Source organism: Balaenoptera acutorostrata, chromosome 12 (genome assembly GCF_949987535.1).
Source record: "Balaenoptera acutorostrata chromosome 12, mBalAcu1.1, whole genome shotgun sequence".
Lineage (NCBI taxonomy): Eukaryota > Metazoa > Chordata > Mammalia > Artiodactyla > Balaenopteridae > Balaenoptera > Balaenoptera acutorostrata.
The window spans coordinates 6814851-6833655 of NC_080075.1; positions in this window are offsets into that span (position 1 = coordinate 6814851).

The window sequence follows — 18805 nt, forward strand, 5'->3', positions numbered from 1 at the left end:
TATGCATAACATAAAATATACCATTTTAACCATTTTTAAATGTACAGTTTCAGTGGCATTAAATACATTCACATTGTACAACCATCACCACCATCCATCTCCAGAACCTGTTTCATCTTCTCAAACTGAAACTCTGTCCCCATTAAACAAGAGCTATTGGGGTTCCCCCCAAACCCCTGGAAACCACCATTCTGCATTCTGCTCTGTGGATCTGGTGGTTCTAAGGATCTCACATAAGTGAAAACATACAATATTTGTCCTTTCGTAACAGGCTTATTTCACTTAGCATAACATCTTCATGGTTCATCCAAGTTGTAGCCTGTGTCAGAATTTCCTTCCTTTTTAAGGCTGAATAATAGTCCATTGTATGGATAGACCACATTTTATTTATCTGTTCATCACTGACGGACACTTGGGTTGCTTCCACCTTTTGGCTTTGTGAATAATGTTGCTATCAACATGGGGGTACAAATATCTCTTAGAGACTTTTTTCACTTCTTTTGCATATAGACCCAGAAGTGGAATTGCCAGATCATTAGGTAATTCTAGGATTAATTTTTTGAGGAACTGCCATACTGTTCCCACAGCCACTGCACCACTTTACATTCCCACCAGCATTGCACAAGGGTTACAATTTCTCCACATTCTCATCAGTGCTTATTACTGTTGTCAAATAATAGCCATCCCAGTGGGTGTTGCACATATATTTTTAAAATTAATGCCAAACACCTCTGAGTTGCCTTTATTTCTTTGTGGCAGCCTCCTGAGATTGCTGTGGGCAGAGAGATGGAAATTCCCCCATCTCCTCAGAAATGATGGGACCAGAGGAGTCACACAGGTGACAGCCTGTCCTGAAGGCAGGGCACAGGTGCCGGTGGCGAGAGGAAACACAAAATAGGGTTGGATGTTTCTCCTGACTGAGGCATCAAGAGGAGCTCCGAGCAGGGAATGGCCTCCAGCTCCTACCCCAGAGGACAACGGCTTCATCCTGTGCATGTGTGTTTACTATTCCCATAACAGCAACAATTGTTTTCAATTTTTTTTTTTTTTTTTTTTGGTCTGGGCACATTTTAATACCCTACTTCCTAGAATAAGATTGTTTCTTCCTCATTCCTTCCCCTACCCTCCTCTTCTTTAATTTTTTTTCATCAAATGCTTTCTGAATTCTCACCAGAAAGAAAGAAAGGGACGAAGAGCAGCCTGTATCCAGCTCAGAGAATCCTTGTGCACCGTGGTTAAGGAATCACAGACTTAGGACATCAGAGGTTTGGGCGGTGTGCAAGCCCGGGATGCCAGGCCCCAAGAAGAGGCATTTGGGGGTGAATTGTGGCCCAGGCTCTGTTCTTGGCTCCAAGCCCAGCATCCCCAGCTGGTACCTGGAGTTGGGACTCTGGCTCTTGGGACATGACTTTGCCATCAGATGTCAATTATCTGCCGTCTGTTCTGACCTACCAGCTGGAGAACTTTTCCACTCAGAACCCCGCTCTGGGCCCTCTCCTGTCTTTGTTCCCCAGATTTCCCCAACAATCTTCTCTCCCTGCTGCGTTTGTAGCCCCGTGGGGGAAAGAACAGGGAAATTTTGCACATTTTCACTGGAATAGAACTGAAATGGCGAACAATGAAGGAACCAGGAGGGGCAGAATGCCCGTCCCCGTAGCAGCCACGGGCTGTCACAGCCACGTTCCACCCCCCCCCCCCCCACCGAGAACCCCGGAACACACCCCCAACCCTGGGCTCTGGGGCTCTCGGGGGACCGGCGTGTGTGCCTTCATTCCCCAGCCTCTGCCCCCAGTGAGCCTCTCTCTTCTGATGGATGCCCCATTAGGCAATTGTTAAGCATCACACCTTGCCCCTTAACCTACGACTGTTAAGAAGATAGATCCAAGTAACCTGCAGTGCACGGGTACCATAGAAAGAAATTGAGGCCAATTTAAAGAAATGAGGCTTGACTTAAATCTCGACACGCACCCACACAACTGCCTGCACCTCCCACTCCCTAACAGTCGGATCTGGGAGAAGGTTAGCGAAACTGCTGGGAAATTATAGTTATCCAGCCCCTTGATGTGTGGGCCCTGGACTACCCACTAAGGCTTCTGGAATAAAGAAGTAATGCCTCCATCTGAGCGCCTGGATCCACAGGAACGGGCCTGTGTGGGCATGGGAGCTGGGCCCGGGCTCTTGAGCGGAATTTATATCCTTCATCTGCAATCAGCCCATTCTGAGAACAAGAAGAGTTCACTCCGTCATTAATGGGAATGCTATTCTCACCCTGATGGGAGGAAAAATGCCCAGAAACATGTTTAATGGATTTTTTTGATGCTTGAACATATTGCAGTGATTTCCTGCTTCCAAAAAGGACACGTTGATAACTTTTCCATATGGTAATTTTCTGTTATGATGGTTAGTGGCGAGGCCATTTTTAATATTAAATTCCGAACGGTCAGCAGAATTTCGTCCAGTTTTCAATCGGTAAGACCCGTTAAGTTTTCAGAGAGGAAGTCGTTATTTCTTCTCTGTTTATTCATAGTGAATAGACATCTCTGTCTGAGTCATCTCGTCTTTTCATACGTGGCATCAGGTTCATCAAAGACCGAGGGTTACAGATGCAGAGGCTTCCTAATGCGCATGTCATTCTCACGGTTCAGAGACGCAGACGCTAAGTTTACTCAGGTTACCTTTTCCAATCACACTCTGTGCGTCAGCGTTGCCAGGGTACATGCAGCCAGGCCAAGGATAGAACCCTTTTTTCCATGCAGAGATGGATCTAACGCAAGCAAAGCTCCCTTCCCCACCCGACAGCAGGCTGTCTCACACAACTTAAAATATTCAAAATGCCTTTTTCCCAAAAATATCAAAGAAGACTCTTTCAGAACTTACTTAGTATCACTTATTTTCCCTCCTGTGGTTGGTATTGACAGCAGAAGAAATTATGTTCATGTACTTAACAGAAATAAGGCAGATGATTGTAAAGATGGTATTAGCTCTGGAAATGATGCAAATTTGGATGTCTGACATGAGAGCCTAAATGATTTGCAACTCTCTCCAATTAGAATTGTGAATTCTCTTTTATAAAAGGCAAGTTACAGGTCTAGCCTGAATGACCCCCTATTATAAAAGGTAAATGAAAACCAGTCTTTTCAGATGCTATTTTGTGCAACCCTTCACTTTTCTGACTTCTTTCTTTCCCACTTGCTTCTGTGAATTAAACTATTTTCAATTTGCCAGCTGAGGCAAATGATGCTTTTTTGAAGTCTTGGTTTGATTTACAGTAAGTCCCCTACATACGAACCTTCAAGTTGTGAATTTTCAAAGATGCGAACGTGCGTTCACATGTCCAATCATGTAAGTTAGTTCACGTGTCTGGTGTACGTTGTCACGTGCGTGCATCCTCTACAAGAGGCTGGGTTGTGCTTTTGTGTACTGTGCAGTACTGTACAGAGTACAATAGTACAGTATCTTTATTTCTTGCCTGTTCACTCGATGCCACCCCCTGGATGCCAGCTGTTGTACTGTACTACTGTACTTTTCAAGGTACTGTACTGTGAGATTAAAAATAGTTTTTTTAAACTTTTTGTTTTTTTATGTATTATTCGTGTGAAAAGTATGATAAACCTATTATAGTACAGTACTATATAGCTGATTGTGTTAGTTGTGTACCTAGCTAACTTTGTTGGACTTACAAACAAATTGGGCTTACCAACGCACTCTCGGAACGGAACTCATTCGTACGTAGGGAACTTACTGTATTAACACTGGGCACTAGACATGTCATAATATATCAATCTGCTGATGCCAGGTTATGTTTTTTTTTTTTGAAAGAAAATCATAAGCAAGAGCTTCCCTGGCACACTGAAGCGTGTGTTTTATCTCAGGGGTCTGCAAAATGTAATTGACTGTATCGGTCCACACTCTTAGTTGCAGATAACAGAATCCGCTCTGAGTGGAAGGAGACTTATGCAGGGGTAAAGGTAGCCTTCAGAATCACTGGGAAGGATGAAAAAATGCTGTGCAATAAACTAACAGGAATAATATTTAAAATCATACACGGAACAGGCTACCAAGGAAGCTGATGCTTCTTTCCTGACCAGGAAGATGCTGCCTTGGCTGCTGGGCCCAGCACCTTGTCACTTTTGCCGCATTTGGTACTTACAGGCACCTGTGCCCTCTCTCTGTGTAACTCTGTTCAGAATCCGGTTGCCTCGGTCTCCATCTGATCCTTAAGTCCCAAGTCTTAGCCTGAACCCTAGTTGCCAAGAAGTCTGGGCAATGTAAACTTTCCAGCTCCTTCCGTGCTGGAAGGCACATTCGAACGAGACAGGAATGGAGTTTGAAGTCAGCTCACAGTAGCTACCACGTGTGAAACAGACCACCATGTGGTGAGGAGGGGGAGGAACCAAAAGAAACAACTTGCAGCTCAGTTGGCCGGCTCACAGCCCCTGGCTTAGGGAGTTTGGTATAAACTAGTTGGTGGAGAAGCTGGCATTGGTCCCTGGTCCTGGCACCCTGAAGGAGTCTAACTAGTGGTGCCTACTGGCCACCTGGCACCCCTCCGGGCCCACTTCCCAAGCAAAGCTGCAGGAAGGCCAGAGGATGGCTTCGGCGCCTGGGGCTTCTGTCTGGAGAGCACTCTTCCCACCCCCAAAGGAATCTGGGGGCTTCTGGAATGCGCCCCCCCCCACCTTCTCTGCCTCCTCTGTGCCCAGGCCTCCCCCTGGGTGGCCCGGGCTCTGGGAAGGTGGCAGCTGCTTCTACTCCAAGCTGCACCCCTGTGGGTGCTACCTCAGGGTCTCAAGCGCAATGTACAAGGTCAGACTTGCTTGTTTCCACGTGCAGCTTGAGAAAGCCACGTTGTGATGGTACAGCTACTCCTTTTATGTTTTCTTTGCTTATTTCTTATTTGGCTTTCATAAAAATCCCAAGGTTTTAAGAGAATTATGGATCTATTTGAAAGAGGCAAGTAATAGCAATGACATCATTAGATTTTTACTATGCTTGTGCTTCTGTAATACATATATATAACCATCCTGTGGGCTAGGTTGAATTATCCTCAATTTATAGATGGGAAAACTGAAGTTCAGAGAGGTTAAGTGACTTGCTTAAAGTAACACAGCAACTCTGGTCTGGTGACTCTCAAGGAAGAGGTTCTTTGTCCACATATCTTACTCTTTTGGCATAAAGATATGAACAAGAGTAGATGGAGGTGGGAGGTTTGGTATTGGGGTGAGTGTTGTGTGTGTGTGTGAAGTGCTCACGCAGATTTTATGAATTTTTTACGTAAATGTATGTATGTCACCTACAGCGCATGGCAGGTAGGATGTTGCATTTTTCAGTTGAGATCTTACAACTTGGTAGTTTATACCATAGTTATCCACTGTTCTACCTTAACAAAGCCAGGGTAGTGGGGGGAATCAGGCCAGGATGGGACACATGCTTTTTATCTGCCACATGGGGCTGACTGGCAAGATGCCTGTAGAGAGTTGATGGTCCAGGGAACTAGAAAACGCTGATCAGCCCCCCACGAGGTCAGACACTAGGAAGCATCTGTCTACAAGAATGAATATTCCCTGACTTTGCCTACACCAACCCTGGGCTGGCATTTCTGTTTGTCACCTCATGGAATGGGTGAATGAAATGAAGAAGGGGACGGCGAGGTTGGCCCAAGGCCCTTCGGTGAGTGGGTAGCCCCGGTGGATCTCCCTGGTCCTCTCTGGGCCCAGAGGGGCGGACTTCAGCCTGGGTTCCAGAGAAGGGCTGGTCCCTGGAAAAAGGGGGCAGAGTCGGAAGGGAAGGCTCAGCAGGCATGTTGGGAGGCTGCGGAGTGGACCGTGGGGAGGCTGACCCTTGTCAAAGTTCACTCGCTCGTGCAGCGTCCTTCTCTACCACGTGCCAGTGACACACAGGACACCCTGCTGCCCCCTGCATCACACCCATAGCCAACTATTCCTGCTTTGGAGGAGCTTCTACTAATTAACAGACGGATAACAACAACGCTAATAAATAATAAGTCCATGTGTGTAACGTTCTCTACCTACAAAGCATTTTCACCCGCAGTACTTGGTTTCTTAGGCACAGTTTCCCAAGGCAGGAGGAGTGGGCTGGTGATCATTTCCTAGGGAGACTCTCTAAGGCTCAGAGGAGTTAGACCCAAACATATTCTTCCTGCCCTGCATACCAACACTCTTTATTTTAATAATGGTGGTTTCGAGCCAGAAGTAGACTGTATTAACGGGAGGGAGAGGGAAACAGTGAAAGCAGTGTAGGTGAGATATAAGGTTTTATTTCCCCGGCAGTGACCGGCAGTTCCCTCCCCCCGACACGGCACCCAGCACCCCTTCCTGGCCCACTTCAGGTGAGGCCTGCGGCTCTCCTAAGTCTCCGTGCCCAGCAGCTGTGGCTTCCCCGTGTCGTGTCCCTCCCCCGACCCCCCTGCAAAAATTCTCTGCTGGCTTTCCACTCACCGCTGGTCCTCTGTGTGTGGCCTCGGGAGGAAGCCACGGCACTGAGCCACGGGGGAGAGATGACACATCCCAGTGAGACAGGCTGAGACCTGGGACCCTTTGCTGCAGTGCTTGTCCCTGGACAAACGTCTCCTCCAGCAACAGAATACAAAGACACTATAAGGGACTAAAGTAACTGGGGCACATTATGGACAACAAGATACAAAAAGACCAAAAACCCAACTGCCACTTCTGAAGAGCTGGAAGCAAAAGCAGGGCCCCGCGCATGATCCCTGCACACAGCACCACCGAGGGGTGGGCAGACCACCTAAGCCCCCACTCCGGCCTGACCCCTGGACACACCCCTACCCTCACCCCACTTAAGGAATCAGCTCGCCCCCCATCAGAGAGTGAGCAAGGGCAACTGTTACTTGTTTCCACTCCCTCTTCTGTAGCAGAGACCCCAATCAAGCCTTGCCTGAATTTCTTGTCTGGCCTCTGGTCAATTTCTGTTGATTAAGGAGGCCAAGAACCGTGGCCGGTAACACCAGGCTCTGAGGCACCTGGGAGGGTAGGTCAGAGGAAGGTCACGTTCCGGCCACACGCTTGTGCAAAATACAGTTTCCTGGGCCTGTGGCACGGACCTGACCCCCTGCTGATCGCGGGTGGAATATGAGGGTGAATCTTTCCCCCCCACCAAGAAAAGGGGGCACAAGAGACTCTCATCTCTGTGTTAGGTATCCAGGGAAGGACTGAGGTTGACAATTCCCCTGATGCTGCAAGACAGGAGGCAAAATTCGACAACAGTCAGGAAAACGGCAGGTGCCGGGTGCAGCCTGCAAAGTCAGGGGGGGTTTGGAGAGTAGGATGGGGAGTGTTGAAGTATTCAAAAAACCCTTGACGTTGTATTTTACATTTAGAGACGCTCAGAAAATAGCAACATCTGTATTCATTTCCTAGAGCTGAAGTAATAAATGACCACAAACTGGGTGGCTTAAAAAACCAGAAATCTATTGTCCTCCGGTTCTGGAGGCCAGAAGTCCAAAGTCAAGCTGTCAGCAGGGCCACGCTCCCTCTGATGGCTCTGGTGGAGGACCCTTCCTTGCCTCTTCCTAACTTCTGCTGGAATGTTCTTTGTTTGCAGAGGCATCACTGCAATCTCTGCCTCTCTGGTCACGTGGCATTTTCCCCGTGTGTCTCTGTGTCCAAATCTCTCTCTCTTTTCTCTTATAAAGACACCAGCCACTGGATTAGGCCCATCCTAATCCAGTATGACCTCGTTTTAACTTGATTCCATCTGCAAAGACCGCCTTTCCAAATAAGGTCACATTCACAGGTCCTGGGGGTTAGGATGTCAACATATCTTTTTAGGGGGACACAGTTCAACAGAAAGTTTTGTGAGTGTCCAAGCACAGTGATGAACGCAAAGGGGCAGTTTCAAATGTGGGATATCAGACTGGAGATTTTAGTGAATAAAAGGATGAGAGGTATTAGCCGCAGACAAGAAAAAGAAAACATACGCTGTGAGTTCATTTTAAGTTCAGGGATGGGTGATGATGAACCAAAACATGAATATATTATGTTTTAGGACTTGCCAGAGTTGTCTAAAGTGTGTCTCAAGAATCTTGACATCTATAGCAATATGATTATTAACGCAGGCAGGTAAACATAGTCTCGTAAAAAATAATTTGCTAGCAAGACAGTCCTTATCGCTTGACACTGAATGGAAGAAACAACGGAGGAAAATCCGTCACTCGTGATGGTGAAAAGGGCATTTAATCTGATTGAAAGTCCTGTGTTTCAAACTGCTTACTTGGCTAAACACAGCACTTTCATTCACTAGATTATATATTCAGCTTCCTTGAAAGTAAGATACAGAAACTTTAGCAGCATCCAAATAAGTGAAGTGCTTTTCCATTTAAGTGACTTATTTTATCATTTCCATTTAATTGAAAGCAAATTGCCTTCTTCAATAGAGACTCCTATTTCTGATTTCAGATTCTCCTCTCTGAAAGAGGGAGCTGAGATTCTTTTGTGCGCAGTTGTGAAGAGAGTTGCTTTTAAAGGAGCAGGATGATGGATGACTAGGGGATGTGTTCTGAAAACAGTGATGAGATGCCACGGGACGTGGCAGCAGTCTGGCTGTCGGGAGCGGGAGAGGGGACAAAGGGGGTCATAGAACGTGGCCTCATAGAACGTGGGTGCTCAGGAGAGGCTGGGCGAACGAACGAGTGGTAACGCAGTGCACGCAGTTGCAGATGCTCTTACTAGAAATGAAGAAGGCAGGAGAAATGGACCGCACCGGAAAGGGGTAGAAGAAGTGAGCTTCATTTTGGAGATCCCGATCTTAAGTCTCCTGAAAGATGGCTCCAGGAGGGGGAAAAGCAAGACCAGGGCTCAGGAGTGAGGTCAGCATGGAATTCTAGTTTGGGAGGCATTCACATGGAAGTAATAGTTGAAATGACAGATCTGCTGAAATTGTTGAGGGAGTTTGTACACGGAGAGAAAAGAAGTGGGCTGAGCACAGAACAATGGAAACTGTCCACATTTAGGGGATGGTGGGGAAAGGGGGGTCAGAGGGTAAGGATGAAATGGGGTGAAGAGTGGTGTCTGGACTACAGCCCTGCCAGTGGCAAGCAACCCAGCCAAGGTGTCCCAAGTCCTGGAGATCAGACATAGCTCTCCCGGCCCCCATGAGGACAGGGCTTGGGGATGTCCCCAGCTGCAGAAAGGGAGGGAGGACAGGGATGGGAGAGCAGGGGATTCTCAGTATCCTGCAGTTCTACGAGAACTGAGTTAAAGCAGGTGTTGGTACCCCAGGCGTGGCTGCCACTGGGAGGCATGAATCAGATGCTTGGGATGATGACTGAAGGCATCATGCGGGATGGAAACTGGTGAGAGGAAGGCACGTGGTCAGTCTCAGAAGAAATTCGAGCAGCAGATTTGACTCTCTAGAGTCAGATCTGTGTTCCAAAACCAGCTCTACTATGTTTGTGACCTTGGACAATTTATTGATAGTTAAATTAGCTGGTATTTAGTTTCCTCATCTGCAAAATGGCAACACGGTATGAACTGGCATTGACCATGAGGAAGTATGTAAAGGGCCTAGGCGAGGACACAGTGGGTGCTCAGTGAATGTTAGCTGTTAGCAACAGCAGTCTCAGTCACACTCACATGGCCATGAAGGTAAGACTTGGGTGTGGAGGCTGTATCAGTCAGGCTGGACTAGGGTATGCTGCAGTAACAAACAACTCCAAACCTCAGTGACTTACGATAACAAAGGTCTATTTTTCACTCCAGTGGCAGATGCATCATGTGTTGGTTGTGGCTCTACCTACATCATCTTCATTCTGGGCCCCAAGCCTCTGGTGGTCATGGTGGCAGAGGGAAAAGAGTGCTTGGCAAAGAGCATGGTGGCTTTTTACAGCTTCTGCCCTGCAGTAGCACATGTCACTTTGGCTCACATTTCACTGGCCACTGTCGCATGGCACTGCCTGAATTCAACACAGCAGGGAAGATCTTCTCTTAGGTAGGGACACCGAATGTTGATAAACAGTAATTCAGTTGACTGCAGAGGGAGCTAGTCAGTGGAACTAGGGGAGCTTGGCCACCTGGGTAAATCAGTAACTCAATTTTTAAGCCTGGGACACAGAATCAGAGCAGGGCCAGGAGGATTGTCCCCAAACCTGGAAAGGGCCACGTCCAGGATGGGACAAGAATAGGATGAGACAGGCATGGTGAGGCTTGAACAATTCTCTTCAGGAAGGAGGATGACCGCGATGGAGAAGGAAGAGTGGACAGAAATTACGCAATAACCTGACCTAAACTCCCACTGGCTCAACAGCCCAGGCACGTTCCCTGACAGGTTGGCATTTGTTTTGTGTGCCCAGGAGGCCAGGTCCCAGGTGGAGGAGAACCGTGGAAGCTGTGCAGCTCGGGCACCTGCTTCTGTTCTTGAAATCATCCTCGCCTCCTCAGGGAAGTTCCATTCTTTGTCAGCCTTAGATTCCTGGCCTGTCTTGGGTCAATACCAGTTCATATCTTCTACCTTCAAGGGCCCGTGCAAACAAGTGCACACATTTTAAATAGAATGGTCATGTCAGGTTAGGAGGGAGAAGGGGATGGGAGTGTGGAAAAGGGATAAAGGGAATTAATGAATTGAACAAGAGTGGCCCCTCCCCCAGGCTGTGATGGCAGTGCCCCCTGAGCCGAGAAGTGTAATTAACTCAGCCCTGTGCACCTGAGCTCCAAAAGGAATGGATGGATGGATGGATGGATGGATGGATGGATATCTTTACCTTCCACCCCTATCTTCCCAAAGTATTTCATGTTTCACCAAAAAGATCTTGTTAGCGCTTCAAAGACTTGGTGAGCAAGCCTGTTTGCTTTGTTTTTGCTGCTACTTTGGCCACCAGTCTCATCAAGCTTTGGTTGTGTGCTGTGTGCAGGGCGCATGCTCAGTGTCCTGCTTTTGCTCCCAACACCCAGTTTGTGCTCCTGGCTCTTCAGAAGTGGCAGTTGGTTGGGGTTTTTTTTTGTTGTTGTTTTTATCTTTCTGTATCCTTTGGCCCAGAATTTGCCCCAACTGTGCATTTGTGCAGTTATTTTTAGTCCCTTATAGTTTCTTTGTATTTTGTTGCTAGAGGAGAGTTTGTCCAGGTGCAAGCACTGCAGTAAAGTGTCCCAGGTCCCAGGTCTGTCTCAGACTTATTCTGGGACTTACCTGAAGGATGGGATTGGGGCGGCCAAGAGGAAAGAGGCGGCCCTGTGAATGGGAGGACTGACCAGCAAGGGCCTCCAGTGGAGACGGTGTTTACAGACATCAGCCCCAAGGGGGAACATGAAGGGGGCAAATGTACTAACCCACTTAATCACTGGGATAGTTACACTTTAATTAATCCAATCAACACACAGGAACTGTGTGCATTTGCTCTGTGGCAGGTGTAAATAAAACACAGTGGAGACAGATCAGTAACAAGAAGGCTGACCGCCGGGGTCCCAGGTGCTCTGAGAGGCGCACCTCACCCGGACGGGCCGGGGAGGGCCTGAGGAGGAGTCTGAGGGCTTCCCAAGGAAGCGACATTTCCAGGGACGCAGGACGGGGAGCGGGGATGCACAGAGCCTGTGCCAGCAGGCAGTGGGGGTGGGTGGCATTCAGTGCTTGACAGATTAGAGCAGAGCGGGCGTGGGGCAGGGTCCTGAAGGACCTCAAGAGGCCAGAAAGACCCTCGGGCTCTGTCCCAACAGCTGGGGGGCCGCTGGACAGGCTTAAGCTGGGGAGGGACCTGGTCCCATCAGCAGTTCATTTCTCCCTGTTGCTGCCTGAGTGACTGGAGTGGGCTCAGTGGTGGCTCCCGAGAGAGACGTATCCATGTGACCGTGACATTATTTGGGAAAAGGGCCTTTGCAAATGGAATGAAATTAAGGATCTCAAGGTGAGATCATCCTGGATTGGAGTGAGGCCTAAATCCACTGACAGTGTCCTAAGAGAAGAGGGGAGAGAAGGCAGAGTCTGGGGGGCGGCGGTGGCGCGTGTGAGGATGGGGCAGAGATTGGAGGCCTGCGGTCCCCAAGCCGTGAGTGCCTGGAGCCACCAGAAGCTGGAAGAGGCAGGAAGGATCCTCCCCTGGAGCCCTTGGAGAGGCTCTGGCCCCTCGAAGCATGAGTCCGGTATATATACAGATATATTTCTGTTGTTTTCAAGTCACCCAGTTTGAGATCATTGTTACGGCAGGCCCGGTCTCTCCAAGATAACCATCTTCACGTGCTGCTCCTCTCTGAGTCCTGGCGCTCAGAATCCTCCGCTGTGTGCAGGACACGGCCCCTCCCGTCCTGCCCTTTTCCCTGCGCCTCCTCCGCACTGGCTCTCCGGCACCAGCCCCAGCCACCATCTGCAGCTCCACTTGTTGCTGGGCCTTTGCCTTGACTGTTCTTCAGCCCGAGCATCCCTCTCCACTCCGCCCCCAACTTGCCCCCCCCGCAAATCTTGCTCTGTCTGGAGAACTCCTAATGACCCCTCTGATCTCAGCTTGGCTGTCACCTCCTCCAGGAAGCCCTCCTCCCCCTCCTAGCCTGCCAGAGCATTAGCCACATCGAAATGGCCCGTTTCTGAGTCAGTTTTCAGAGAAAAGGCGTTTTGCTCACACTCCTCAGGACACAGCCCAGTGTCAGCTACACAGCGGGCGCTCAGTTATTATCGGTTGATGAATGGGGCAGCCATGGGGCGGGGCGGGGACTGGGGCCATTGTCTGAGTTGGACGTAACAGTCCTGGAGGTGGAGAAGAGGGTGAAGGACACCCCTGTGATGCTGGCTTGCAGCTGGGCGGAGCGTGGGGTCACGGAGAAAGGGAGCTCAGGGTTGCAGCGAGCGACTGAGTTGGGGCCGGTCAACCAGGCATTCAGAGAGTCCTTAATTTCTGCGCAGTGGAGGGCTGTTATCTTATTGAAGTAGAGGTGATTTACAATGTTGTGTTAGTTTCAGGTGTACAGCAAAGTGATTCAGTTGTGTATATGTGTGTATATATATGTGTATAAGTGTGTGTATATATATATGTTATTTTCCATGATAGGTTATTATAAGATACTGAATAGAGTTCCCTGTGCTATACAGTAGGACCTCATTGTTTATCTATTTTATATATAGTAATGTGTACCTGTTAATCCCAAACTCCTAATTTATCCCTCCCCATACCTCTCCCCTTTGGTAACCATAAGTTTGTTTTCTCTGTCTGTGAGTCTGTTTCTGTTTCGTAAATACATTCATTTGTATCTTTTTTTTTTTTAAGATTCTACATATAAGTGATATCATATGATATTTGTCTTTCTCTGTCTGACTTACTTCACTTAGTACGATAATCTCTAGGTCCACGCATGTTACTGCAAATGGCATTATTTCTTTTTTATGACTGAGTAATATTCCACTGTATATATGTACCACATCTTCTTTATCCATTCATCTGTCGATGGACATATAGGTTGCTTCCATGTCTTGGCTATTGCAAATAGTGCTGCAATGAACACTGGGGTATACGTCTCTTTTCGAATTAGAGTTTTCGTCTTTTCTGGATATATGCCAATTGTTTTTGACTGGGGGAGTAGGTGGCGACAGCTCCGCTCAGAAGTGGATCTCTTCCTGCAAAAATGCCAGAACCACGATGCGTCTTCCACTGTGAGGCTCAGAGGCAGGCGGCTGGTGTCACAGGTTAGGAAATGCCACCAGCAGAGGTGCCATTCCTGGCCCACAGGCAGCGACAGACGACATGCCGGGTCTTAATGGGTGAAAACAATGCTCCTAAGCTCCAGCAAGCCAGGAATCCATAAGCTCTGAGGAACTGAGAGCTATCCAAGGATGGACAAAATGTCAAGTCCCATGAGTGTCCTGGACGGCAGTGCAGAGAATGCCCTTTGCTCATCTTAAACGTAGTCACGGCTTCCCCGATGGCCCCGGAACTTGCTACAGGCTTTGGCTGACTTGTCCCCTGGCTGGGAGCAGTCCCTGCTAGAGCCTGACTCCTTGGATGGACCCTGAAGGAGCTGGGTCTTTTGGGGAAACGGGTAACAGCAAGTAGAGAGAGGTCTCTGATGAGTTGGTATGTTCCTATGGTCTATCTATTAATTCATAAATATGTTTTTGCTTTAAGAATATAACTTTTTCACATACATACAATGAAATATTATTCAGCCTTAAAAAGGAAGGAAATTCTGACATACGCTGTAATATGGATGAAGCTTGAGGACACGATGCTATGAAATAAGCCAGATGTAAAAGGACAAATACTGTACAATTCCACTCATAGGAGGTCCCTGGAGTAACCAGATAGTAGAAGGATGGTTTCCAGGGGCTGCGGGAAGGAGGGGAGGGGGAGGTAGTGTTTAATGGGTGCAGAGTTTCAGTTTTGCAAGATGAAAAGCGTTCTGGAGGTGGGTGATGGTGATGGTAGCACAACAATATGAAGGTACTTAATACCACTTAAAAATGGTCCAAATGGTAAAATTTGATGTTAGATGTATTTTACCACAATAAAGAAGATTGGAAAAAATTATGTATGTCTTCGGGAAGAGCTAGAGTGTGCACATTTCTACAAAACATTTACCAGATTTCTTTGACAAACGAAGGAGAGAGAAAAATAACTTTGAGCAATTGGGAAAAAAGAGACCAAAAGACTCTCTAAAGTGTGCATGAAAAAGAGTCCTTCCCATGAAGATGGAGAGGAAGGGAAAGAGCTGCTGGGCTGGGGACAGAGGGATGAGGGGAGACAAATGTTCTAGAACCATCAGGGCCCATGTACCCACTCACGGTTCAGAGATGGGGAGTTAATACTGATTGATTTCTCTCCATGGACTATTTATAATTCCTGGCCTTCACATCTATGCTTAAGTTAACTACTTATTATTATGTTATCATTATTTATTATTAGAACTATTGGATCAGCTGGGTAGAGCTCTCATTCCATGCTGTGGGCTTGGACGTTCTCAGGGATTCCCTGTGTGGACTTCGTGGAGTCTGGAGCAAGGACTCCCTTGAGGTATAGTTCTGAGCCCCTCTTACTATCATAGTCTGTCAGGGCTCTCCAGTAGAACTTCCTGTGGTCATGGAAATGTTCTCCAATGTGCACTGTTCAATAGGGTGGCCACTGAACACTTGAAACGGGGCTAGTGCAACTTAGGAACTGAATTTTAAATTTAAGTCCAAGTAGCCACGTGGCTACCATTTTGAACAGCACAGGCTAGATTCTAGGTCCCAGAGTCGGGGGTGCCAGATAGTTCCTGCCTTCTCGATGGGGCTGGAACCCTCCAGAAGGCCTGGCCTGGCTCTTATCTGTTACATGGGCCACAGTGAGTCCTGGCTCTTTCTTGGAAGTTGATGTTTGATTCTGTGGGATGGGATCACGGCAAGGAGGCGGCAGATTCTAAGGCATCCTTTTTAAACTGGATTCTGCAAGAGAATTAGACCCCAAAGAATACAGTGGGAGTGCTTGTTCCCTTAATGTTCCCAAGAGCAGTGCCTGTCTAGAACCGCTCTAGGTACCTGCAGGAAAAGTGAATTGATTACGCCCAGTGGGTGTCTCAGGACCTTAGGGTCCTGGAACTGCGGTTGAGAAAGACTGACCTAAAGAGACTTCTCTAAAAAGAAAAAAGGATGCACTGAATCCCAGCCTTCTCATTCCTTCCAAAGACATTTCTCCCAGACCTACAGAAATACCACAGGTATCAGAATAGAGTAAGAGCCTGTGGTGTGTCCAAGGCCTTGCCTGATGAATCTCTAGTATTTAAAAAAAAAGCCTTTCATCATCCAAGGAAGCAGTTCTAGCCAACCGCTAAGCCATGACCAACCTTGTTTTCTTTACCATCATCCTCCCCGTCACTCCCTCCCCATCACCGTCTCCAGAACACTAGAAAGGACCTGATTTCCCAGCTGACAATGCTAAGCACCACATATGAGGGCAAGAGCAAACACAAGCTTTTAAGAGCTTACAAGTACAGACAGTTACACAGAATGTAGGTTACGCTTGGCATATAAAACCTATTCCTGAGAACGTATGTGTAAATCAACTCACATCTTTAAGACAATACATAGCTTACATTGTTAATAGAATACAGAAAAGCATAAGAAAGAAGTCTATATATATATATATATATATATGTATATATACACACTCACAAACACACATGTATGTGTATCTCTACATGAGATTCAGACAATATAGAAACAGAAAGTCAAAAATACAAAGGAAAAGTCAAAGTCTCTTTCCTTTCTTTTTCAGGTCTCTCTTCAACAAGGTAACTATTGTCAACTTGCCTTGATTCCTTCCAGAAATTAAAGAAATACACCTATATGTATCAGTGTTAATGTCAGTGCTCACACACTCACAAGTACACAATTTATAGAGGGGTCAAAATATACAGACATACTATAAATAACAAATGCTGGAGAGGGTGTGGAGAAAAGGGAACCCTCCTACGCTGTTGGTGGGAATGTAAGTTGGTGCAGCCACTATGGAAAACAGTGTGGAGATTCCTCAAAAAGCTATAAATAGAGCTACCATATGATCCAGCAATCCCACTCCTGTGCATATATCCAGACAAAACTCTAATTCAAAAAGATACCTGCACCCCAATGTTCATAGCAGCACTATTCACAATAGCCAAGACAAGGAAACAACCTAAATGTCCATCGACAGAGGAATGGATAAAGAATATGTGGTACATATATACAATGGAATACTATTCAGCCATAAAAAAGAATGAAATAATGCCATTTGCAGCAACATGGATGGACCTAGAGATTATCATACTAATTAAAGTAAGTCAGACAAAGACAAATACTATATGATATCACTTATATGTAGAATCTAAAATATGAAACAAATGAACCTATCTATGAAACAGAAACAGACTCACAGATATAGAGAACAGACTTGTGGTTGCCAAGGGGGTTGGTGGGGAAGAGAATGGAGTGGGAGTTTGGGATTAGCGGATCCTACTGTATAGCACAGGGAACTATATTCATATCCTGTGATAAACCACAATGGAAAAGAATATGAATAAGAATGTATATATATGTTTAACTGAACCACTTTGCTGTACAGCAGAAATTGACACAACATTGTAAATCAACTATACTTCAACAACAAAAAAAGATACAGACATATAGACTGGCTTTTTCACATAATATGTGTGGTCTCAGCACATACAGATACACCTCCTTCTTTGTCCTGACTGCATAGTATTCCATTGTATGGGGTTATGGGTTGCATTGTATATTCCCCCCAAAAGATATGTTGGAGTCCTAACTCCTAGTAACTTAGAACGTGACCTCATTTGAAGACAGGGTCTTCACAGAGACAATCAAGTCAAAGTGAGGTCACGAGGGTGGGGCCCTAATCCAAAATGACTGGTGCCCTTATAAAAACGGGAAATTTGAACAGAGACACACACAGAAGGAAGAGACTATGAAGAGGCCCAGGGAGAAGACCAACATTTACAAGAGGACTAGACAACATCCTTCCCTCATGGCCCTCACAGTGAGGTCATGAGTGCAAGAGGAATCTTTCGGTTGCAAGTGACAGAAGAGCCACTTGGACTAGCTTAAAGGAAAAGGAAATTAATTTTTTTTTTTGAAATTAATTTTAAGGTTATTCTGCTGCCAGGATTTCAGGATAGCTGAGCCTCAGGGAAAATTGGGACCTGGTACCTAGACACCATCCAAACACTCTCCCTCTGCTTTAGTCCCGCTCCTCTCTGCATATTTGGTCAATCCACCCCCACCCCGCTTCTTCTTTTTTTTTTTTTGGCTGCATTGGGTCTTCATTGCTGTGCGCAGGCTTTCTCTAGTTGCAGCAAGCAGAGGCTACTCTTCGTTGAGGTGCACGGGCTTCTCATTGCGGTGGCTTCTCTTGCTGTGGAGCACGGGCCATAGGCGCACGGGCTTCAGTAGTTGTGGCACATGGGCTCTAGAGCGCAGGCTCAGTAGTTGTGGTGCATGGGCTTAGTTGCTCCATGTCATGTGTGATCTTCCCGGACCAGGGATCCAACTCGTGTCCCCTGCATTGGCAGGTGGATTCTTAACCACTGCGCCACCAAGGAAGTCCCACACCCCCCTTCTTGAGATCAGCTTTCCCCACTTTTGTGGCCAAGATACAGCCTGGTTTTGAAAGGACTGTCATGATGGCCAACATTAAAAAGTCTATAAATAACAAATGCTGGAGAGGGTGTGGAGAAAATTGAACCCTCCTACACTGTTGGTGGGAATATAGTGGTATAGCCACTACAGAGAACAGTATGGAGGTTCCTTAAAAATCTAAAAATAGAATTGCCGTACGAGCCAGCAATCCCACTCCGGGGCATATATCTGGACAAAACTATTATTCAAAAAGATACGTGTACCTCTCTGTTCACAGCAGCACTATTCACAATAGCCAAGACACGGAAGCAATCTAACTGTCCATTGACAGAAGAATGGATAAAGAAGATGTGGTGTATATACAGAATGGAATATTATTCAGCCATAAAAAAGAATGAAATAATGCCATTTGCAGCAACATGGATGGAGCTAGAGATGATCATACTAAGGGAAGCAAGTCAGACAAAGAAAGACAAATACCATATGATATCGTTTACACGTGGAATCTAAAACATGGCACAAATGAACTTACTTACAAGATAGAAAAATACTCCCAGACATAGAGAACTGATGGTTACCAAAGGGGAAAAAAGGGGGGGGGGATAAATTAGGAAGTTGGAATTAGCAGATACAAACTACTATATATATAAAATAGATAAACAACAAGGTCCTACTGTATAGCCCAGGGAACTATATTCAATCCTGTAATAAATCATAATGGAAAGGAATATGAAAAAGAATAGAT